Here is a 25,171-nt window from a genome sequence, read left to right on the forward strand (position 1 = left end):
ACAAGGGACTGGTTCAAAATTGGGAGAGAAGTCCATCGAGGCTGTACATTGTCACCCCGCTTTGCTGTTGTTCAGGCGCTAAGTTGGGTCTGACTCTGTGATCCCATGGACTGCAGCATGCCAGGCTTCCCATTAACTTATATGCAGAGGACATCATGAGAAATAGCTGGCTGGATGAATCACAAGCTGGAATCAAGATTGCTGGGAGAAATATCAACAACCTCAGACACGCAGATGATTTCTAAATGGCAAAAAGCAAAGAGAAACTAGAGAGCTTCTTGATGAGGGTGAAAGAGGAGAGAAGAAAAGTTGGCTTAAAACTCAACATTAAAAAACTTAAGATCATCTGGTCCCATCATGCGTGCATGAGTGTTAAGTCACTTCAGTCATGTCTGACCCTTTGCAACCCTATGGACTGTAGCCCACCAGGCTCCTCTGTCCATGGAATTCTCCATGCAAGAATACTGGAGTAGGGTGTCATGCTCTCCTCCTGAGGAATCTTTCCAACCCACGGATTGAAATCACATCTCTTTTGTCTCCTGCATTGGCAGGAGGGTTCTTTACCACTAGCACCACCTGGGAAGCCCCAGATCCCATCACTTTATGGCAAATATATAGGGAAAAAGTGGAAACAGTAACAGATGTTATTTTCTTGGGCCCCAAAATCACTGCAGATGGTGACTGCAGCCATAAAATTAAAAGATGCTTGCTCCTTGGAAGGAAAGCTATGACAAACCTAGACAGTGAATTAAAAAGCAGAGACATCCCTTTGCCAACAAAGGTCGGTATAGATAGTCAAAGCTATGGTTTTTTCCAGTAGTCATGTACAGATGTGAGAGTTGGACCATAAAGAAAGCTGAGAGCCGAACAATTGATGCCTTTGAACTATGGTGCTGGAGAAGACTTCTGAGAGTCCCTTGGACAGCAGGGAGATCAAACCAGTCAATCTTAAAGGAAATCAACCCTGAATATTCATTGGAAGGACTGATGCTGAAGCTGAAACTCCAATACTTTGGCCACCTAATGCAAAGAACTGACTCATTGGAAAAGACCCTGAAACTGGGAACGATTGAGGGCAGGAGGAGAAGGGGATGACAGAGGATGAGATGGCTGGATGGCATCACTAACTCAAAGAACAGGAGTTTGAGCAAACTCTGGGAGACAATGAAGGACAGGGAAGCCTGGCTTGCTGCAGTCCATGGGGTCGCAAAGAGCTGGACACAACTTAGTGATTAAACAACTGAACAATGTCCTGTTTCAACATTTTGTCTTTTTGGCCACAAATGCAATCCAATGTGAAATTTAGCAACCACGCATATAATAAATGGTGACATGAAGAAATGACCATCTGAAATATCTAAACCCAAATCTTTATTTCCATTTTGGCAGAAAGCAAGATGTTCCCTTCAGTGGTAAGAGGCTGTCCACCTCCCACTTCACTGGCTGTGTGACTCAGTCTTATTGCACTCCCAACGACATTCTGGATTTTTCTGTAATCTCCTTTCCTTGATAAATTCAAGATAGACCCACACATTGCAAACAGCTTATAATAGTGTTACTGTTTCTGGGCTAAATCAGGGATGCAGCCCTGGCCAGTAGCTATGTCCATGGATAACTGAATAATTGCTTCAATTCCCCGCTTGTTTCTAAGAGAGTGTCAGCCTGGCCTCTGGGCATGGCTGATCATTACTCATTGTCAAACTGAGAGTTTCAATGCTCAATGTGACCGTGTGCGCTATATCTGCTTTCTCCCTGGCAGATTATTTAAATACCATCGAGTTGAAGTCAAGTTGTCCCAGAGCGCACTAAATCTTGGCCCCAGAGGTCCCCATAGGAGCCCTTCCTTGAAAAGCTTCTTTTGCTATATTGTAATCTGTTTCTCAGTGAATATGTGATGATCGGATGCTTTCAGCCTGATTCTTTTTTCCTGCCTCATGTCCCCTGGAGATCCCGCTGCCTCCTTATAAAGGCCATGTGTATCTTATCTCTTCCAATGCAGTTGCTAAAACCAGAAAGCAGCCTGGAAAACATTTCCCCAAACTGTACTGTTTTTCCTCATTTCTTTCTGACACCTCCAGATAACTTGTTAGCATACTGTCTTTTTCTATCGAGCCTTGCCCCAGTGGGTGTTTGGGGACTGAATGACATCACCTAGGAATTTATAATTAGAAACAACAATGTTGCTTTCCAAATCTATAACACCAGGAGACAACTGGAGAGATTTTAAAAGCTGTTGGTGAAACCTCAAAGGTAAGAAGTCTTTTCTGATCACGTGGACACTCTGCCAGCTTTTAGGATGCCACCAGGAAAGTGTTGGAACAGGCAGCAACTAACCCTTCCAAGTGCTGGCGGCAGTGCCATATGCCAAGGCGGACTCTCAAGACCTGGGGTCGGCCTTGGACACTGGACAGGAAATGCCACTGGGATCTCGGCTCTCCCAGGCAAAGCTGTTTCTCCAAGTTCCTGGAAGTCTCTGAGAAGTGTTCTGAGTTTATGCCACTGCAGACATGGGGCACAGTGACTTGATTATTGAGCTTTTATTTGTTCAGCCAATTCTTATTGTGCTAAGTCACTTCAGTCATGTCTGACTCTTTGTGATCCCATGAACGGTAGCCCACCAGGTTCCTCTGTCCATGGGATTCTCCAGGCAAGAATACTGGAGTGGGTTGCCATGCTCTCCTCCAGGGGATCTTCCCAACCCAGGGATCGAACCCGCATCGCTTATGCCTCCTGCATTGGGAGGCAGCGCCACCTATTAATTCAACCAGTTCTTACAGAGAGCCTGTCTTACAAGCCTTGTGCCCGAGGCCTTAGCTGCTGTCAGCTGGGTTCTGGTCTTCGGCTACGAGTAGTCTGACCAGAGCTCTGCTGCCTAGTACGGTAGCCGCTGGTGGTGGTGGTGTAGCTGCTCAGTCATGTCTGACTCTTACGACCCCATGGACTGTAGCCCACCAGGCTCCTCTGTCCATGGATTTCCCAGGCAAGAATACTGGAGTGGATTGCCATTTCCTTCATCCAAGGGATCTTAATGACCCAGAGATGGAACCTGGGCCTCCTGCATTGGCAGGCAGATTCTTCACTGGCTGAGCTACCAGGAAAACCATTAGTCACTGTGAGTGTGTGCTAAGTCACTTTAGTCATGTCCAACTCTTTGCGACCCTATGGACTGTAGCCTTCCAGGCTCCTCTGTCCAAGAGATTCTCCAGGCAAGAGTACTGGAGTGGGTTGCCATGCCCTCCTCCAGGAGATCCTCCCAACCTAGGGATGGAACCTATGTCTCTCATGTCTCCTGCACTGGGAGATGGGTTCTTTACCATTAGCACCACCCCTAGACACATGCAACCATGTTTAAATTTAAATAACTTTCCCTGGCAGTCCAGTGGTTAAGACTCCACCCTTCTACTACAGGGGGCCCCTGATAGGATCCCTGGTGGGGGAACTAAGGTCCTGTATGCCCTGAAGTGGGGCTAAAAAATAAATAAATAAATTTAAATTAACAAAAACTAGAGGACAAAGTAATCTCCTAGGTTGCATTTGCCACACTTCAAATGGTCAGTAGCCATGTGGGGCTGGTGTTACCCTATTGGACAGCACAGATCTAGAACGTTTTTATCATCGTGGAAAGTTGTTTTTGGACAATGCTGAGCTAAAGAGTCTGCCTTGCCTGGCACATTCCAGAATTACTTGTACTGACCTGTTGTAATCATTAATAGCACCTCTTTTATTCTCAAAGTGTCAATACTAATTTATGAATGGACAGGAAATTGGCCACCATCTCCTTGAAGCCCCCGCCCCCGCCAGCCTGGCGCAGCCACAGTCTTTGCCAGGACATCCCTGAGACCCCAAACCCTTCTCTTTGATGAACAAGTTGGCAGTGTCCCGCAAGACCCCTGCCTTCTCCCTGCTTCTCTGGCACCTGTGAAATTCAACATGTATTGACAGGAAAAAAAAAAATCCCAGTAAAGAAATTTCAGTTCTCTCAAAGTGAATGATTTACTTGTAAAGCAGTTTCAGTTTTGGTTTTTAGTTCCCCTTGCAGAAAGAACTCAGCTTGACTCCCTTTGCCCTGAAGGGTGGGAGCGGGTCACACAAGAAGGTGAGGGGTGGGGAGGCCCCGCCCATCGCGCACAGGCCCCGCCTCTATCTTGGGGACCGGCGCTCAGGCTCCGCCCCCTGCCTCCTCCACTCTCCGCCCATCGCCCCCAGGCCCTGCCTCTATCTCGGGGACCGAGGCCCAGGCCCCGCCTTTAACTCAGGGACTGACGCCAAGGCCCCGCCCACTGGGCCCAGGCCCACCTCTATTTCAGGGACTTCAGCGCTCAGGCTCCGCCTCTATCTCGGGGAGAGAGGCGTCCAGGCCCCGCCCGTCCCGCCCAGGCCCCGCCTCCATCTCGGGGCCGGCGCCCGGGCCCCGCCCCCAGCCTCCCCCACTCCCGCCCATCCCGCCCAGGCCCCGCCTCCATCTCGGGACTGGCGCCCGGGCCCCGCCCCCAGCCTCCCCCACTCCCGCCCATCCCGCCCAGGCCCCGCCTCCATCTCGGGACCGGCGCCCGGGCCCCGCCCCCAGCCTCCCCCACTCCCCGCCCATCCCGCCCAGGCCCCGCCTCCATCTCGGGGCCGGCGCCCGGGCCCCGCCCCCAGCCTCCCCCACTCCCGCCCGTCCCGCCCAGGCCCCGCCTCCATCTCGGGGCCGGCGCCCGGGCCCCGCCCTCAGCCCCCCTCCACTCCCGCCCATCCCGCCCAGGCCCCGCCTCCATCTCGGGACCGGCGCCCGGGCCCCGCCCCCAGCCTCCCCCACTCCCGCCCATCCCGCCCAGGCCCCGCCTCCATCTCGGGGCCGGCGCCCGGGCCCCGCCCTCAGCCTCCCCCACTCCCGCCCATCCCGCCCAGGCCCCGCCTCCATCTCGGGGCCGGCGCCCGGGCCCCGCCCTCAGCCTCCCCCACTCCCGCCCATCCCGCCCAGGCCCCGCCTCCATCTCGGGACCGGCGGCCGGGCCCCGCCCCCAGCCTCCCCCACCCCCGCCCATCCCGCCCAGGCCCCGCCTCCATCTCGGGACCGGCGGCCGGGCCCCGCCCCCAGCCTCCCCCACTCCCGCCCGTCCCGCCCAGGCCCCGCCTCCATCTCGGGGCCGGCGCCCGGGCCCCGCCCTCAGCCTCCCCCACTCCCGCCCATCCCGCCCAGGCCCCGCCTCCATCTCGGGGCCGGCGCCCGGGCCCCGCCCTCAGCCCCCCTCCACTCCCCGCCTCGGCCTCGCCAGTCCGGCCCAGCAGAGGGCAGCTGCGTTTCCTCTTCTCCGTAAAGGCTACACAAGCGTGAGGGACACTCTTCCTTTCAGTGTGACTTCTTTGTGAGCAGCAGTCCGAGGCCCCAGATAGCACAGGTCGCTCTGAGGACACGGCGTCCGAGCGTGGAGACGAGAGCCGCGGGGCGCTGGGGGCGGGCGGGCAGCCGCACCCCCGCGGCGCGCAGCGCCTCAGCCTCCGGGCCGGCGAGCGGACACCATTTTGCAGAACTGAGGAGGGAGGCCCGAGCCCTGCTCCCTGCGTCCGCGCCGCCAAGCGAGCCGGCCTGGGGCCAGCGGGCCGCCCCCGGGAACTCCTCCCCCAACACCGGGTCCGCTCTTTGGAGGCGCCCTGAACCCAGCCTTGGTCTCACACACCTGCCGGGGAACAAAATGGTGGGGTTGCCAGGGGCGGCTGCAGGGACCAGGGCCGGGCAGTGCTTAGCGGCCCTCCCAGACCGCCCGCCCACAGCGCAGCATCTACCTGTCCGTCCAGCATCTCTCAGTCTTTCTCTACCCCCCACCTCTCCCCCATCTCTCCCCTCGCCCCCCATCTCTCCCCTCGCCCCCCATCTCTCTCTCAACTTCTATTTCTCCCTCCGCCCGCTGCCTCCTTCCCAATCTTTATTTCATTTTCTCCTTTCCCCCTCCTGCCCCCCATCTCTCTCTTCCTCATTCTTCCGGCACATTCTCAGCAGGAGTCTTCACCTCCCCACCACGGACGGGGACTGAAATCCCAGCTGATTCGAGGTCTGCTCTGGGACCCCTCAAGGCTACCAGTTCATTACTGAGCATAGTTTATGATTTGTTTTTCTGTATCTAAGGGGAAGATGCTGAGGAAAGTTTGTGTTTGGCTTATTTTTGCCTCTTCTGGTGCCCTGAACATATTTATGAGGTTAAAAAACTCCTGTCCAAATGGATGTCCACTGTTCTTGGTAAAATTCCCGGAAACCTTTTGGAAGGGGTTTCTTGGTGGCAAACCCCTAGGACTAGTTTGTTGCATCTTTTGGGAAGAAGACAAGCCTGCGGCTGGACTCCTGGGCTCTTGTAACAGCCAGTGATTGGTCGGCTGTATCCTCAGTTTCCTTCTCTGTATCTGCCCCTTTTGTAAGGAATAAGCAAGACAGTGCAGGTAAAGGGCTTCAGAAGGCACGTGGCATGGATTCAGTAAATACTGGCGAGTACTGGTTTATCATTTCTTTGCCACGAGCTCCCTCCAGGACTCAGGAGCTTGGCTTCTGAGCACACATGCTTGATGGAGGAAGCTTTGCATTATCTGAACCAAGCAGTTCTGCAGGAGGGTTTGGCTCTACCAACTCCACAAATGCATTCTTGAATTTTATTAGCCCACCCCTGCTACACTGGAGAGGAATCTGGAGTCCAGGGAGGCTGGGTGCTGGTGACATCCCACAGCCCCAGGACAGAGGACCAGTGTTTGAACGTCCCTCCTTCTCTAAGGCCTTTCTACATCTGATTACTTTTCACCTTAGGTCAAGTTATCAAGTCCTTATGGCTGAGATTTGTCTTGCCTGCTTCTTGAACCTGAACTCAAACTGACTTAAGCAAAGTAGGAATTTATTGGCTCATAAACTGTAGTGTTGGAGAAGACTCTTGAGAGTCCCTTGGACTGCAAGGAGATCCAACCAGTCCATTCTGAAGGAGATTAGCCCTGGGATTTCTTTGGAAGGAATGATGCTAAAGCTGAAACTCCAGTACTTTGGCCACCTCATGCGAAGAGTTGACTCATTGGAAAAGACTCTGATGCTGGGAGGGATTGGGGGCAGGAGAAGAAGGGGACGACAGAGGATGAGATGGCTGGATGGCATCACTGACTCAATGGACGTGAGTCTGGGCGAACTCCGGGAGTTGGTGATGGACAGGCACGACAGGGAGGCCTGGCGTGCTGTGATTCATGGGGTCGCAAAGAGTCGGACATGACTGAGCGACTGAACTGAACTGAACTGATAGTTAAAAAAATCTAGGAGTTCAGGCATGGCTGGATCCAGGACAGGGGCTCAAACTATTATCCACCAAGTTCATCTCTTTTTCTGCTTTACTTTATGTTGGCTTCACTCTTAGACAGGTCCCCTTTCCGTAGTAGTCCCTGGTAACTTCACATTAACATTCTCTTAGTTTTAAGCCCTAGTGGAATTAAAGCACCTTTTTGCCAATGATTCCAACAAAAGTCTTAACTCAGGTCTTATCTGACCAACTTAGACCATTCATGAACAGATCAAGTGGCCAAACCTAGGAAATAATGTCCATCCATTAAGTCAGGATTCAGGGTCAGCCCCCCAAAACAATAGAATGGAAAAGACTAGAGATCTCTTCAAGAAAATTAGAGATACCAAGGGAACATTTCATGCAAGGATGGGCTCAATAAAGGACAGAAATGGTATGGACCTAACAGAAGCAAAAGATATTAAGAAGAGGTGGCAAGAATACACAGAAGAACTATGCAAAAAAGATCTCCATGACCCAGATAACCACGATGGTGTGATCGCTTACTTAGAGCCAGACATCCTGGAATGTGAAGTCAAGTGGGCCTTAGGAAGCATCACTATGAACAAAACTAGTGGAGGTGATGGAATTCCAGGTGAGCTATTTCAAATCCTAAAAGATGATGCTGTGAAAGTGCTGCACTCAATATGCCAGCAAATTTGGAAAACTCAGCAGTAGCCACAGGACTGAAAAAGGTTGGATTTTACTCCAAACCCAAAGAAGGGCAGTGCTAAATAATGTTCAAATTACTGCACAATTGCACTCATCCCACACGCTAGCAAAGTAATGCTCAAAATTCTCCAAGCCAGGCTTCAACACTATGTGAACCAAGAACTTCCAGACTTTCAAGCTGGATTTAGAAAAGGCAGAGGAACCAGAGATCAAGTTGCCAACATCTATTGGATCACAGAAAAAGTAAGAGAGTTCCAGAAAAACATATACTTCTGCTTTATTGACTATGCAAAAACCTTTGACTGTGTGGATCACAACAAACTGTGGAAAATTCTTCAAGAGACAGGAATACCACACCACCTGACCTGCCTCCTGAGAAATCTATATGCAGGTCAGGAAGCAACAGTTAGAACTGGACATGGAACAATGGACTGATTCCAAATTGGGAAAGGAGTACGTCAAGGCTGTATATTGTCACCCTGCTTATTTAATTTCTGTGCAGAGTACATCATGTGAAATGTCGGGCTGGATGAAGCACAAGCTGGAATCAAGATTACCAAGAGAAATAGCTATAACCTCAGATATGCAGATAACACCAACCTTATGGCAGAAAGTGAAGAGGAATTAAAGAGCCTCTTGATGAAAGTAAAAGAAGAGAGCTTAAAATTTTAAGCTTAAAGCAGGCTTAAAATTCATTCAAAAAACTAAGATCATAGCATCTGGTCCCATCACTTCACGGCAAATAGATGGGGAAACAATGGAAATAGTGAGACACTATTTTGGGGGGCTCCAAGATCACTGTGGATTGTGACTGAAGCCATGAAATTAAAAGATGCTTGCTCCCTGGAAGAAAAGTTATGACCAACCTAGATAGCATATTGAAAAGCAGAGACATTACTTTGCCTATAAAGGTCCATCTAATCAAAGCTATGGTTTTCCCAGTGGTCATGTATGGATGTCAGAGTTCGACTATAAAGAAAGCTGAGTGCCAAAGAATTGATGCTTTTGAACTGTGGTGTTGGAGAAGACTCTTGAGAGTCCCTTGGACTGCAAGGAGATCCAACCAATCAATCCAAAAGGAAATCAGTCCTGAATATTCGTTGGAAGGACTGATGCTGAAGCTGAAACTCCAATACTTTGGCCACCTGATGTGTAGAACTGACTCATTGGAAAAGACCTTGTTGCTGGGAAAGATTGAGGGCAGGAGGAAAAGGGGATGACAGAGGATGAGGTGGTTGGATGCCATCACCAACTCAACAGACATGAGTTTGAGCAAACTCCGGGAGATGGTGAAAGACGGGGAAGGAAGCCTGGCATGCTGCAGTCCATGGAGTCTCAAAGAGTCAGACATGACTGAGTGACTAAACAACAATAACCCCAAAACGACATGAGCTGCAAGTGGTGGTGGTACTGGCCAAAGTAAAACCAGGGAGCTTTTTCCCATAGAAGGAAAGTGGATGCTCTGTAAACAAAATCTGTGGCTGTCTGTGACACACAGTAGGTGCTCAATATACTTCAGCTATTAAAGGGAGCCCTTGACCAAAAGTTAAAGACCTTTGGGGATTATTGAAGCTCCAGAATCATACCGTTAAGCTGGTGGTTCTTTATCTTAAAATTCTTCCATCCATGAACCCCACTTTTAGAACTTCTGATTCAGTTGATTGGAGTGGGGGTGTGCCCCGCACTGGGTGATAAACGTACCCAGGAGAACTTAATGTATGGGGCTGAAAACTACTGCTTTAAGCTAATCCATATGCTTGGCTGGTGCCCACAAAGCTCATAACCATGGCACCACCTCCTTGGTTTAAGACCCAAGGAATTATTATATCAGATCAGATCAGATCAGTCGCTCAGTCGTGTCCAACTTTTTGCGACCCCATGAATCACAGCACGCCAGGCCTCCCTGTCCATCACCAACTGCCGGAGTTCACTCAGACTCACGTCTATCAAGTCAGCGATGCCATCCAGCCATCTCATCCTCTGTCGTCCCCTTCTTCTCCTGCCCCCAATCCCTCCCACCATCAGAGTCTTTTCCAATCAGTCAATTCTTCACATGAGGTGGCCAAAGTACTGGAGTTTCAGCTTTAGCATCATTCCTTCCAAAGAAATCCCAGGGCTGATCTTCAGAATGGACTGGTTGGATCTCCTTGCAGGCCAAGGGACTCTCAAGAGTCTTCTCCAATACCACAGTTCAAAAGCATCAATTCTTCGGCGTTCAGCCTTCTTCACAGTCCAACTCTCACATCCATACATGACCACAGGAAAAACCATAGCCTTGACTAGATGAACCTTTGTTGGCAAAGTAATGTCTCTGCTTTTGAATATGCTATCTAGGTTGGTCATAACTTTCCTTCCAAGGAGCAAGCATCTTTTAATTTCACGGCTGCAGTCACCATCTGTAGTGATTTTGGAGCCCAGAAAAATAAAGTATGACACTGTTTCCACTGTTTCCCCATGTATTTCCCATGAAGTGGTGGGACCGGATGCCATGATCTTCGTTTTTTGAATGTAGAGTTTTAAGCCAACTTTTTCACTCTCCACTTTCACTTTCATCAAGAGGCTTTTGAGTTCCTCTTCACTTTCTGCCCTAAGGGTGGTGTCATCTGCATATCTGAGGTTATTGATATTTCTCCCGGCAATCTTGGTTCCAGTTTGTGTTTCTTCCAGTCCAGCATTTCTCATGATGTACTCTGCATATAAGTTAAATAAACAGGGTGACAATATACAGCCTTGACGAACTCCTTTTCCTATTTGGAACCAGTCTGTTGTTCCATGTCCAGTTCTAACTGTTGCTTCCTGACCTGCATACAGATTTCTCAAAAGGCAGATCAGGTGGTCTGGTATTCCCATCTCTTTCAATTTTATATATATAAGTAATGATTATATGTGACTGTTCAATGCAGAATTTGAAAATACCTTCACATTATTTCTTCCAATGCCCCATCTGCTGAAACAGGACTTTGGTGGCAGCTAAAAAAATGCAAAGTGGATCAGGACTTGGGTGTGTGAGTGTGTGTGTGTGTGTGTGTGTGTGTGTCCTTTGTGATTATACAAAGCCTTGCTTTGGGTGGTTAAATCAGCAACACAGATGACTCAGGAACTTAAATGCTGAGTCATCCGCCTCTTTGTTATTTCAACTTTCTTCCCCTCTCCCCTACCTCATGTGAACACCAGAAGAAAAGTTGTGGGTGATTGACATCACCAAGACAGATGGGTGGACGTCCTCTGTCTCCAGAGACAGTATCCTGAGAAGGATACAGTGTCCTCTCTGTGCCTCACTGCAGCCAAGAATGCACAACTTATACCTAATTGGACAATCACAATCAGAGGAACATTCTGTTACAGTGGGGCAGAGGGCAGGGGAAGGACTGCGGTCTTCAAAAATGCTAATCTCACAAAAGACAAAGAGAAGCTGTGGAAATGTTCCAGGTCCAAGGAAGCTAAACAAACATGACAATTAAGTGCACACCCTGGCCCTAGACAGGAGCCTGTGCTGGAGGGGGAATGTCAAAAGGAACAGTATAAGGCTGACTGATAAAAACTGGAATCTGGATGGTAAGTTAAACTGTTACATCAGGATAAATGTATTGAGTTTTGAAATCTATTGTGGCTATGTAAGAAAGAATCCCCATTCTTAGCAAATATATACTTGGATTATTTGAGAGTCAAGGGCCATGATGGGTGTAACAGTCATGAATGGCTTAGGAAGAAATTGTGTGTGTGTGTGTATGTGTGGAGAGAGACCAAACAAGCAAATAGAGTAAAATGTTAATAATGTTAATAGGTAAATACATAAAGGGAAAAAGGTAATCTACATTATTTCTCTATTTGCAACTTGGTGAATAAATTTAAATTATTTTCAAATTAAAGGTAGTTTAAAAGCTGGAGACAGAGAAAAACTATAAAAATAAACAGCATTCATTTAGTTGAAATGTGGAAATATACTTCATGACTCATAAAGATTAAGAATTCCAAACACACGCACACATGTGCACACCCCATACATCAAAGCTCACACCTCATACTAATAAAACGAAGTGTCCCTGCGTGCACCCATGATAATTCGATAGTCAAAATGTGAGGTTCATTCCTAAACATTTTCATAAACTCTCCTAGATAACGGGGTTTACCAGAAGCTGCCAGATGGTACAGCCACACCCCAACGGTTTCTCAGGACTTGAAATTTCTGAAATACAGACTCTTGAAAGTCCCTTGGACTGCAAGGAGATCCAACCAGTCCATTCTGAAGGAGATCAGCCCTCGGTGTTCTTTGGAAGGAATGATGCTAAAGCTGAAACTCCAGTACTTTGGTCATCTCATGTGAAGAGTTGACTCATTGGAAAAGACTCTGATGGTGGGAGGGATTGGGGGCAGGAGGAGAAGGGGACAACAGAGGATGAGATGGCTGGATGGCATCACTGACTTGATGGACGTGAGTCTGAGTGAACTCCGGGAGTTGGTGATGGACAGAGAGGCCTGGCGTGCTGTGATTCATGGGGTTGCAAAGAGTCGGACACGACTGAGCGACTGAACTGAACTGAAGTTACACTGAATGACATACAGAAATACTCCTATTTAAAGCTCCCCAATGGTATTCACTGCCCTACAGAGTAAAATCCAAACTCTTAACCTCTGGCTCATGAAGCCCTCCGGGCTTCCCAGGTGGTGCTAGCAGAAAGAATCCTCCTCCCAATGCAGGAGACAAGAGGGGCGTGGATTCGATCCTGGGAGGAGGGAGCGGCGCCTGACCCCACTGTTCTTGCCTGGAGAATCCCATGGACAGAGGGGCCTGCTGGGCTGCAGCCCCAGGGAAGCAAAAAGTCGGGCACGACTGCAGCAGCCTAGTGCACACACACAGGCACCGACTCCTATAGGCATCTTGTCTTTATTTTTTTTTTTTTTGGTGGTACCACTCAGCTTCCAGGATCTCAGTTCCCCAACCAGGGATGAAACAGGCCCCCAGCAGTGGAAATGTGGAGTCTTAACCACTGAATCACCAGGGAATTCCCTGGTGATTATGAAGCCTGATTATTTGTCAGGCTTCATATCAAAGACTCCCCCATATAAACCTGATTTCTAGAACATGCTGAGGGCTTTCTGACCTCAGGGCCATTGCACCCGCTGTTCCTGTTCCTAGAAAACGCTTATCCAGTTCTTCACAGAACAGCATCCATCTTCTAAGACCGTTTCAGTCTCAACTCTGCTGTCACCCAGCTCTCTCTATTTACCATGGAAATGACCACTAAGTGGGTTGACTTTAAAATCCTTACAAACATACTAGAGAAAACTCAGCCAAACATTCCCCACTCTGCTCAGTCTCTGGGCACTTTTCTCTTCTGCCCCAAAGAGACCGTGTTAAATGACTCAGCCCCTCACTTCTTTGGGGTTATCACCTCCTCAGAGAGTTGTTCCATCACTGTTCTTTCCTGTGCTTTATGTTTTTCTCTATTTTAAATATTTATGATTTATTTAATTGGAGTATAATTGCTTTACAGTGTTGTGTTAATTTCTGCTGGGCAACAACATGAATCAGCTCTAAGTACACATATCTGCTCCCTCTTGAGCCTCCCTTCCTTTATTCCGCCGATCCCACCCCTCCGCGTCATCACAGAGCACAGAGCCGAGCTCCCTGTGTTACAGAGCAGCGTTCCACTAGCTCTCTAGTTATCATGAACTGAAGTGAAAGTGAAATCTGCTCAGTCCTGTCCGACTCTTTGAGACCCCATACAGTCCGTGGACTTCTCCAGGCCAGAATCCTGAAGTGGGCAGCCTTCCCCTTCTCCAGGGGATCTTCCCGACCCAGGGATCAAACCTGGGCCTCCTGCGCTGCAGGCGGATTATGATAGTGTTCATGTCAGTCCTGCTCTTTTAATTCCTCCTGCCCTCTTCTCCCCTCGCCCACCATGTCCACAAGTTCATCCTGCTTTATTTTTCTTCATAGCATTTATTACTGTCTGACCACACACACAGCGTATATATCTGACAAATATAACCCACATATTTTTCTGCTTATCAGTACAACTTGCCAACCCCAAGCCTCCAATGGATTGTAAACTCCATGAGGGCAGAAAGTTTGTATGTTTTTTATCACCACTAAATCCTAGCAGCTAAAGCAAGCCTGGTATAATGGTCATTCTAAAATTTTTCTTGAATAAATTGGTGAACAAACGAGCAGGACTGGATACACAGCTGGCACTCCATAAGTGAATGTAGAAAAAAAAAAAAAGTAGAAAAAAATATATAAGTGAATGTAGAAAAGAAGAACAAAAGTGGAAGACTCCAAGTGCCTGAATTCAAGACTTACTATTAAAGCCACAGTAACCAAGACAAGATTTTTATTGATGTAAGAAGAGATTTGTAGATTAATGGAACATCCAGAGAAATGCCCACAAAAACATGGTCAGTTGATTTATAAAAAGGCATCAACTTAATTTAATGGAGAAGTGATAGACTTTTTGACAAACAAAGCTATTGGATATCCATATGAAAATAATAATGAACCCTGACCCTTTCCTCAGAGTACACATAAAAAATTAATTTAAAATGGACCAAAGAGCTAATGGACCTAAACATGAGAGAGAAATTTATAAAACTTTTAGGAGAAAAGTCTTTACAACCTTCAGTTCAGTTCAGTCGCTCAGTCGTGTCCAACTCTTTGCGACCCCATGAATTGCAGCACACCAGGCCTCCTTGTCCATCACCAACTCCCGGAGTTCACCCAGACTCACGTCCATCGAGTCAGTGATGCCATCCAGCCATCTCATCCTCTGTCGTCCCCTTCTCCTCCTGCCCCCAATCCCTCCCAGCATCAGAGTCTTTTCCAATGAGTCAACTCTTCGCATGAGGTGGCCAAAGTACTGGAGTTTCAGCTTTAGCATCATTCCTTCCAAAGAAATCCCAGGGCTGATCTCCTTCAGAATGGACTGGTTGGATCTCCTGGCAGGCCAAGGGACTCTCAAGAGTCTTCTCCAACACCATAGTTCAAAAGCATCAATTCTTTGGCACTCAGCCTTCTTCACAGTCCAAATCTCAGATCCATACATGACCACAGGAAAAACCATAGCCTTGACTAGACGAACCTTTGTTGGCAAAGTAATGTCTCTGCTTTTGAATATGCTATCTAGGTTGGTCATAACTTTCCTTCCAAGGAGTAAGCGTCTTTTAATTTGGCAAATATTCCTTGGGGTACAAAATCTTTCATATAAAAGAAAAAAATTGATAAATTAATCCTCAAAATAATTAAAAACTTTATCTTCAAAAGACCCTATTCAGTTTAGTTCAGTCGCTCAGTCATGTCCTACTCTTTGTGACCCCATGAACCACAGCACGCCAGGCCTCCCTGTCCATCACCAACTCCCAGAGTCCACCCAAACCCATGTCCATTGAGTCAGTGATGCCATCCAGCCATCTCATCCTCTGTCGTCCCCTTCTCCTGCCCTCAATCTTTCCCAGCATCAGGGTCTTTTCCAATGAGTCAGCTCTCTGCATCAGGTAGCCAAAGTATTGGAGTTTCAGCTTCAGCATCATTCCTTCCAAAGAAATCTCAGGGCTGGTCTCCTTCAGAATAGACTGGTTGGATCTCCTTGCAGTCCAAGGGACTCTCAAGAGTCTTCTCCAACACCACAGTTTAAAAGCATCAATTCTTTGGTGCTCAGCTTTCTTTATAGTCCAACTCTCACACCCATACATGACCACTGGAAAAACCATAGCCTTGACTAGACGGACCTTTGTTGGCAAAGTAATGTCTCTGCTTTTTAATGTGCTATCTAGGTTGGTCATAACTTTCCTTCCAAGGAGTAAGTGTCTTTTAATTTCATGGCTGCAATCACAATCCACAGTGATTTTGGAGCCCAGAAAAATAAAGTCTGTCACTGTTTCCACTGTTTCCCCATCTATCTGCCATGAAGTGATGGGACCAGATGCCATGATCTTAGTTTTCTGAATGTTGAGCTTTAAGCCAACTTTTTCACTCTCCTCTTTCACTTTCATAAACAGGCTCTTAAGTTCTTCTTCACTTTCTGCCATAAGGGTGGTATCATCTGCGTATCTGAGGTTATTGAAATTTTTCCCAGCAATCTCGATTCCAGCTTGTGCTTCCTCCAGCCCAGCGTTTCTCATGATGTACTCTGCATAGAAGTTAAATAAGCAGCGTGACAATATACAGCCTTGACGTACTCCTTTTCCTATTTGGAACCAGTCTGTTGTTCCATGTCCTGTTCTAACTGTTGCTTCCTGACCTGCATACAGGTTTGTCAAGAGGTAGGTCAGGTGGTGTGGTATGCCCATCTCTTTCAGAATTTTCCACAGTTTATTGTGATGCACACAGTCAAAGGCTTTGGCCTAGTCATAAAGCAGAAAAAGACCCTATTAAGAAAATGAAAAACAAGCCACAAATGGGGAAAATATTTGCAAAACATATATCTGAGGAAAGACCTGAATCTAGAACACATAAAGAATGCCTGTATTCTAGATATAGGAGTAGTAAGAAGACATTCTTTCCCCAATGGGAAAAATGTTTAAGCAGACGCTTCACCAAAGAAGGAATAACAACATCAAAGAAACACATGTACAGATACTAAGCATCATTCGTCATTGGGAAATACACATTGAAACCACAATGAGCATTACGACACACCTGCTAAAATAGCTAAAAGTTAAAGACTGATAATCCAGTGGTCAGCAAAGATGCAGAGCAGTTGGACATTCCCTACAGGGCCGATAGGAATGCAAAATGGTGCGGCCACATCGTCTAATGGTTTACTGATTCTTTCAAGTGAAACGTACACTTAGCTTGGGACCCAGCAATCCCACTCCAAGGTGTTACCAAGGAGAAATAAAATCATGTGTCTATACAAAAACGTGTGCTCAATCTTTCATAGCCGTTCTCTTTATAATAGCCCTGAAGTGGAAATAACCAAGTGTCCATTTACTGATGAGTGAATAAACCTAATACACTCAAGAACAAGGGTGAATCTCAAAAACGTGTTCAGTGAAAGTATGTAATTCGTTTATATGAAATTCTAGGAAAGGCAAAGCTTTAGAAACAGAAAGCAGATCAGTGCTGGCTAAAGGCGGTAGTGGTGATTAGAGGGCTGTAGGTCTTGGTCAGAATTCAAATCAAGGATTAACACGGGTGCATTGCATTCTGTGTATCATGCCCCAATAAAACACAAGCATGCTGGATGAAGAAAGAAACGTATTACTATCAAGTGTGATATTTCTTCACTTTCCACCTCCAGAAAGTGCCAGCCTCAGCAGCCGCGGCCTGTCTGCGTCCACATTCTTGTGGAGCTGCTGGGTCACCATCGCCTCCTCTGGTGTTGCCAGAGGACGGATAATAACGATGACTAATGTTCACGTGGTGACCAGGCACTGAGCCTGGCCTCCTCATCTGTAAAATGGGATCGTTGCGGTGCCTGCCCCGTCGGCTTGTTTGGAGGAAGGTGAGAGGAAGTCATCGTATTAAGTATGACTTGGTTGATGCTCAGCAAATATTAGCAAGCACCGTACTAATTATAGGCTGGGCACATATTAATATTAATGTGCCCGGTCCTGGACTTAAGCTCTTTGGAGACATGATTCCATTTCACCCTCACAGGGCAGGGCTTCTTCTGAGTTTCCTCTTACAGATCAGACGGAAGATCAGAGCAGAGAGGGGATAAAAGCTTACACAGCTGATAAGTGATCAGAGTTGGGATTCAAATCCAGTCCTGCCTGACGGCACGCTCACAAGTGCTGCAGGGACCCAGTTCTGATCATCGCTGCTCTCTTTCTCTTCTTTACCTTGTATTCTTGACTCACCAAGGAGTCCTGTATCGTTAGATCCTTCAATGGCCCCTCTGCCCACTGAGTCCTCTGCCCACCTCTATGGCACATCCTTTCTTAGTGTCTTGCTAAAAGAACATCACATTAGCTGGGAAGCAGTGGTCGTTCAAAGAGCCTTCCCGGACGTCTCTCCATGTCCTTCACTGCTGTTTCGTCATCGCATTTACCCTGTCAGTATAGCGTCACTTTTGCATAGTATCTTTTTTGCAGGCTGTCAACACACACACACACACTTCCTGATCCTTATCACCCACCCCACTGGCAAAGGCTGAATCTGTGTGGAATGTTGTTTTTTTTTTTCTCCTGCCCCTAGGACTTAGATTCTTCACAAGAAACTGGTGTAATCATAAAACTGTAGAAGGAACTTGTAAGGCCCTCATCCAGTGCTTTTTCATAGATGGGGAAATCCAGAGAGGTTAAATGACTTCCCCAAGACCACACAGGTGGTTGGAACAAAGCCACAGAGCAAGCATTGGGTTCCTCTGGGCTCCCATCGAGTGGCCGTTCGGCTGCTCCTCCCTGCTCTCACCTCCAGGCCTAAGAAGGCAAGAGGCACAAGACGCAACTGAGTCATTCTTAATCTTAGTTTTTTAAATTATTTTAATAATTTAAAAATTATTAAAGTGAGCTGGAGGGCTGGAGTGAGGTGTCCAAGGGACATTTGAACACCGCCACCTGTGTCCCATCCGGAGGCCATGCTGGCTGTAGTTCGTTCTGAGACATGGTGTCTGCAGGCCCTGTAATGCCGGACACAGCACAGCGCATTGTGGTGCACAGTAACCAGTGTGTCTATTGCTAATGCTAATAGAGTAATTAGTATTCAAGTTCTTATTTCATTCACTGTAGACACTGGAAATATTCCCTAATTTTTGGTGGCCTTTGTCAGTTCTTCATTTTCATTTCTTGAGATGCTGGAAGTCTCATCAAACAGGCACAGGCTGGGCCTCTCCCAGACTCTCTGTGGTCCCAAGTCCCATACCTCTTCAGTGTCCACATTCTTCAAGATAGATTCCCATCAAACTCACTCCTGGGGGCACACAGCTCTCTGGAAGGCTGCGAAAGACAGTCTTCTCAGGCACAAGCTCTAACAGGAGGTGATGGTTATGCAGCTGGCTTACACAATTTCCCTTTTGCATCTCTAGACATCTCAGCTTCGTCCCTGGTTGCGTGCTGTGGATGACTCGGCGTGAAGCATCATCTTTACAGGAAAAACAAGGCCTGTTCCCCTGGTGACGAAACCAGCACTCCCTCAGTGGGCAGCCGTGGGAAGTGGGTGCCGGTTATGCTCAGGCCTCGAGATTACAAGGCAACATCCCACATGCCAGAGCATTACGTAGAGGCCCACTGGGAATAGATATTTGGGAGTGTGTGTTTGTCATAAACTCAAAATCTGGGTGAACAGCCAGCCCAAAGTGGCAGAAAGAATGATTAGCCAACCAGTGACTCAAAGGGTGAGTGTGCATTTCTGGGATGAAAACTGATTGTTTAAGAAAGTCTTTGTGGTCATCACAGATGCCAATGTTTGATAGCACTGACTGGTCCCAACTTACGCCAGAAATGACTGCCAGTAGCGGTCAGAATACCGTTCCGTTTCCCCTTGAACAAACTATGGTTGAAGCAGCCCAATTTCTTAGAATGAAAGTCTGTCCTTAGCACTTAATTCTTGTGGATTTCCTCTGTTGCAGAATTTGGTTATTAACCAAGATAACCACTTACCTCTCCATGTGGAGTTCAGATCGGATGGAGGAGGGTGTAATGGCAAGACCGCTGCAGCCGCAAGCAACAGCAGCATCTGTCAATCTGCTTTAGGAATAAAAAGGAATCCATCGTTGTCGTAACTGACACATCCAAATGTACTTCTGACTTCGGGCACAGCTGGATCCAGGCATCCAGTGTGGTCAGCAGGCGCGCGCCATTCTGCATTTCTTGGCTCTCTTTTCCTCTATGTTGTTGTCATCTTCAGGTAGACTCCTTCCATTTGACTGGACAGTGATCATCTCTAGCTTCAGGCCTAAACGATCCTCATGGCTGGCGAGTCCAAAGTAAACACGTGTGAACACACACCTTTCCTAATACCTCTAACAAAAGTCCCAGGTGTGAATCTGACTGACCACATGCTTGAGGCACATACACAATCCAGAATGCATTCTTTCTTAGCTGGCCATTTCATGCATATCCAGTTGTTTAGCATTACAAACCAGGAAAAAAAAAATGTGAATGTTAGCTGCTCAGATCAGATCAGATCAGATCAGTCGCTCAGTCGTGTCCGACTCTTAGCTGCTCAGTAGTGTCCAACTCTTTATGACCCCATGGACTGTAGCCCACTAGGCTCCTCTGTCCATGGGATTCTCCAGGCTAGAGTACCGGAGTGGGTAGCCATTCCCTTCTCAGGGGATCTTCCCCACCCAGAAAGTGAGCCCAGGTCTCCTGCGCTGCAGGCAGATTCTTTACGACCGAGTCACCAGGGAAGCCCTTTATAGAGCAGACTGACAGGTCAGTTCTTTCCTAGGTCTCCTTAGACATTCGTGCAAGGTTACTCTGGAGTAGAGATGTGACTATGTCTTTGAACACCAGATGCACTATAGTTGGCTTATCTCTAGGAGCCACGGTCTAAGAAAACACTATGAATCTGTAGACCGTGTTTATACCCCAAGGAGCCAGGGGGCTCTCCCTTCCTCTGGGAAGAACAGGCATGTCCTCCCAGCACAAGCTCCCCTGAGAGCTGGAACCACCATCGCCAGCATCAGACTCAACTGTCATTTGCAAACCCCCGTGACCATCCCTGGCCAAGCTGGGGTCAGAGTTTGAGTAATGGATGTGTTCAATGAGCAGAATGATGCAACACCTCTGCATTGAGGAGAAGACTGTGAGAGAAGAAAGAGAGGGGAAAAGGCTTGAGTGAACTCTGAATTTCCACCTGCCACTCTGCTCCAGGAGAAGGCAATGGCACCCCACTCCAGTACTCTTGCCTGGAAAATCCCATGGAGCCTCGTAGGCTGCAGTCCATGGGGTCACTAGGAGTCGGACACGACTGAGTGACTTCACTTTCACTTTTCACTTTCATGCATTGGAGAAGGAAATGGCAACCCACTCCAGTGTTCTTGCCTGGAGAAACCCAGGGACAGAGGAGCCTGGTGGGCTGCTGTCTATGGGGTCGCACAGAGTCAGACACGACTGACGAGACTTAGCAGCAGCAGCAGCAACAACTCAGCTCCATGCCAGCAACACAGAGCCTCCTTTTGTGGGTAAAACCAATCCTTGCCCTGAGCACTTGGTTCCTGAAGCTGGAGGCCAGGGGATCCTGCTGGCAGTCCTGAGTCCAGGGAGCTGACAGATCCAGCACTCGACCAGGAAAGAGTCAAAATGGCATTTCTACTCTGCCTCCTTCCTTTAGGAGGAAATTGTCCCTGACTTGGGTGCTTCATCTTAATGAGTCATACGCAGTAGACTTCAGGCCTTGAGAAAATCTGAGAGAAAATCACATGACCAGCAATAACAGAATTTCTTGGAGCCCCAAAAAAACTTTGATGTATGAATTCCCACTTTCATTCCTGCACCCCCTCTCCTCTTAGTCTTTAATACATTTTTGTAAATGATAATAAAATTTTTTAAAAAACAGAGAGTGAAGCCCTCCTGGAGATCCTGCCCAGTCTTTTTCTTTTTTTTTTTTTTAAGTTTACAGTAGTCAGAATCACAGTTGAGGGTTAGGATATTCATCCAAACCAAATCTCAGCTCTTTTCATCCTGGGTCAGACCCAGGCTGAACCCCTGCCCTTGTTCTAATTATGAACTTTCTGACCCAGCTCCAGGCATGGGATTAAAGCTGCTTTGGAGTCTGAACTCTGCTCCACTCGAACAATCTGGGCATTTCCTTCTCTCATTTCCTCAGAATCTGCTTGGGAGTGTCCGGGAGAAGGTTGTCACGAACAAACTTGTCATAAAAATAATCAAATAAATGGAGAGCAGGTCTATTTCCGGAATTTGAATTTTTGTATGCTAGGAAAGAAACCCAAGGGGATAAGGAGCAGAGAGAAGTCAGGTGAATCCAATATTACCAGGTCCACCTACTTCTAGTTCTCTCCTCTGGGACTCGTTGCTCCTAACAATGGCCCTTTTTAACTGCAAACGCAGAAGGACTAACCTTTTTCTGGCATGCCAGTGAGAACTATCAGCATATATTGGTAAGTATTTCCGTACCAAGTTCACTTGGAAAGGATACCATCTCAAGCCTGGACAAAGCTCATATTGTCATGGTCCAGTTCCAGTTATTTTAGGCAAAGAAGGGGAATTTCCACTCCTCCCTCTAATCAGCCACGAGCACTCTGGCCTGAGTAACCACTTCCTTAGAATCTGTCAGAGTCCAAGTCATTTAACAGGAAGAGAAAATCCCCTGATACTATGCACAGAATTCCTAGCTCGGCCAGTCACTATAAGAACGTATCCGTGAGCTCATGCAGGAGCAAAGATGTGACCTCATTCAGTGGAAGGAATGCAAGAGAGCCGATTCTAAAAGAAAGGTCTGAGATGGGGCAAAACACGCTATTTAATGTCAATGTTGGTGATGACCGTGACTCTCCCCGTGGCAGACCTGCCCTGTGCCAGGCACCGGTTCATCTGTGCCGTGCTCGTACTGGTCTGACCTGTGAGTCTACAGTGTTTAAGGCTGTTTTTAAAGAGTCAGTTAATGAATATTAGGTGGTGAGAGGTATGACAAAATCCAAAGTAACATGCAAATGACAATGGAGAAACGGTGAACTGGACAACACCACTTCTCAAAGTGAAAACAAAACATACCGCCCCCACGAAGAAAGTAAAAAAGAAAAAAAATTTACCATACATTCAACTTTCCTTAAAGGGAGCCAGACACTTGATGTTTGTAAAATATTTCACGAGCATTAACTCTAATACTCACAAAAACTCTATGAATTAAGAAATATTATTTATCCCCAATTTACAGATGAGGAAACTGAGGCTTAGGAACACCAAGCGACCGGCTCAGGGTGACCTGGCCCCAGTGACCAGGCTAGGACCCACTAGTCCCCAGAAGCCCGGGCAGGTGCTAACGGTGGTATCATCGGCGTTTGTGCCACGCTCAGGGTTCGGTCGTCTGGGTGATGCCAGTCACTCCTCTGGGCAAAGGAAATGCCACGAGTCACTGGGAAAGAAGCCACTTCCTGTCCCTGCAGAATGAAAACAGCCCCATCAAGGTCCTCGCCATCCCTGGGTCCAGCCTCTAAGCTAAACGACTTATCCTTGAACTGACAGATGACGAGTTAGTCACCTCGGCTCTGCGCCTCTCCCTGTTCCTGTAAGCAGCCTAGTCTCGTGGGTGGTTAGGGCACAACCTCAGAGCATCACCAGGCTCTGTGTACGAGGCTGAGGCTGCCGCCTCCCAGCTCCCAGCAGGCAGAGCAGCTTCCCAGCCGCTGCGTTGCTCACGGCAGCTTCAGCTGCTCCTCCTTGGAGCTGCCATCAGCGCGAAAGCTGCGAGCTCACCTGGGGGACTGTCCCCCCACCACAGGGCCGCTCACAGCCAGTAACCAACTGAGCGGCTCAGGGTGTGAAGGGACAGCCCCTCTGCCTCCAGGTGACACTGTGGTGCCACGGGTGCTTCCGAGGTTCCAGCGGGATAGGGAGGAAGGTGGACCGCAGCTAAGACAACCTCGGCTTAAACCCCTCCCTGTCCTGCCCGGCTGCCCTGCCCCACCTCGCCCGGCTAAATCCTGGGCATCCAATCTACCACCCTACTTCTGCTTCTAGAGACCCACTATGTGCCAAAGCAGCAGGTCCTTGAACTTGAGGAGAAAGAAACTGGAGAAAACTGGAGTTACATAAACCCACACACAATGAGATAAGAATTGTAACAACACCTGCCTTCCTTTTTACCACCTTTCTTCTATTTCAGTACTTATATGTGCCGAGTCCTACGCTGAAGGCTACTCAGGCATGGTTCTATTTGATTCAGAGAGCAGACTCACATGGTGGGCACTCCAGGACTCCTTTTTTAGAGTCAAGAAAAGTGATGTTCAGAAGGGTTAATTAACTGGTCTGGGGTCACACAGCCAGCTCAGACCTCTCAGACTCTCCCAGGCTTCCTGGGCTCTGTTTATATAAATAAAGTTTTATTGAAACACAGCTATGCACATTATTTACATATTGTCTGTGACTGCCTCCAACCTACCAAGGCAGAGTTCAGCAGTTGACACAGACCCACAGGCCCCAGAGTAGTTACAATCGGTCTCTTTGTGGAAAATTTGCCAACCCTTACTCTAAATGATGTCAGAGTTGTTGGTTAGCCTCAGATACAATGTGAATTCCCTTCCCTTCAAATCAAGGTCCCCCCTGCAGTGTGGTTTAGAGCAGATGCTTTCTCACCCCAGGGCAGGGAGAAGCTGACCCACTCTATTAAGTTCTCATACAACACTCACTGAAGAACAAAATCACATCATCTGTTTGGCTTGCATTTCTCTTCCTATTTCACCTACTAACTCTTGGGAAGGAATTCTATCATTTCCTCCATAGATTAAGCCTGCAGACACCCACAAGGAAGTTTCCTCTTGAGACCTCACTCTGGAATTCTCACTGTTCAAATATATCCCATACCTTTTGAACCACTCCCAGCTCCCCAAGAAGGTCCTCTTGTAGCCTTTTAGTTACTGAATTTCAATTCTTGGAAAGGGTGATCACCTCCTTCCAGGGTTTTCTGCCACACAGCTCTCAGACTCTGAGCTCTTTTCATCTTTTCCCAGAAGTCAGTCGCTTCTTAATTATGTTGTGCTGCCCAGTCTTTGAACTGTAACCAATTGGCCCGCATGCTGGGATGATCAAAATACAACAAGTGCCCGGAACTGACTGAGAGGAAACAAACCTAATTCACTCAGGTTCAAATGGGCAGTTGCACTTGGACCCAGCATACTGCTTCCCTCTCTCTGAAGGCCTTTTCCAGTCACCAGAATTTTCTAGTTTTGCTGTTGGGAGCTTGAACTAGCTTTGTTTGTTATTTAACACCTAAGACTTCTAACATTTTTTAATTAAAAATTTTTTTAATTTAGAGTATGATTGTTTTCCACTGTTGTGTTGGTTTCTGCTGTACAACAGTGTGAGTCAGCTCTGTGTACACATCTGCCCCCTCCTCTCAAGCCTCCTCCCAGCCCCCAACCCACCCCTCTAGGTCGCCACAGGGCGCTGAGCTGCGCTCCCTGTGCTACACAGCCGCCTTCTGCTGCCGTCTATGTTACACACATGGTGTATATGTCGATGCTAGTCTCTCGGTCTGTGCCCCCTGCCCCGTGTCCACAATGGTCTACGTCTGCATCTCTATTCCCACCCTGCAAATAGGCTCATTAATACCATTTTTCTAGATTCCATATGCATGCACTAATATACAATAT

The 25,171-nt window shown here is 47.8% G+C and overlaps 1 long non-coding RNA gene across 1 annotated transcript; it reads right to left on the reverse strand.

Moving 5' to 3' along the window:
• Positions 1-22,410: 22,410 nt before the first annotated feature.
• LOC123329056 lies at positions 22,411-24,754 on the reverse strand. Its single transcript, XR_006544196.2, has 2 exons — positions 23,062-24,754; positions 22,411-22,960 (listed from the first exon to the last, which is right to left on the reverse strand). It is a non-coding gene; the product is annotated as an uncharacterized LOC123329056 (long non-coding RNA).
• Between the last annotated feature and the right edge of the window lie 417 nt (positions 24,755-25,171).

Source organism: Bubalus bubalis, chromosome 14, assembly GCF_019923935.1.
Source record: "Bubalus bubalis isolate 160015118507 breed Murrah chromosome 14, NDDB_SH_1, whole genome shotgun sequence".
Lineage (NCBI taxonomy): Eukaryota > Metazoa > Chordata > Mammalia > Artiodactyla > Bovidae > Bubalus > Bubalus bubalis.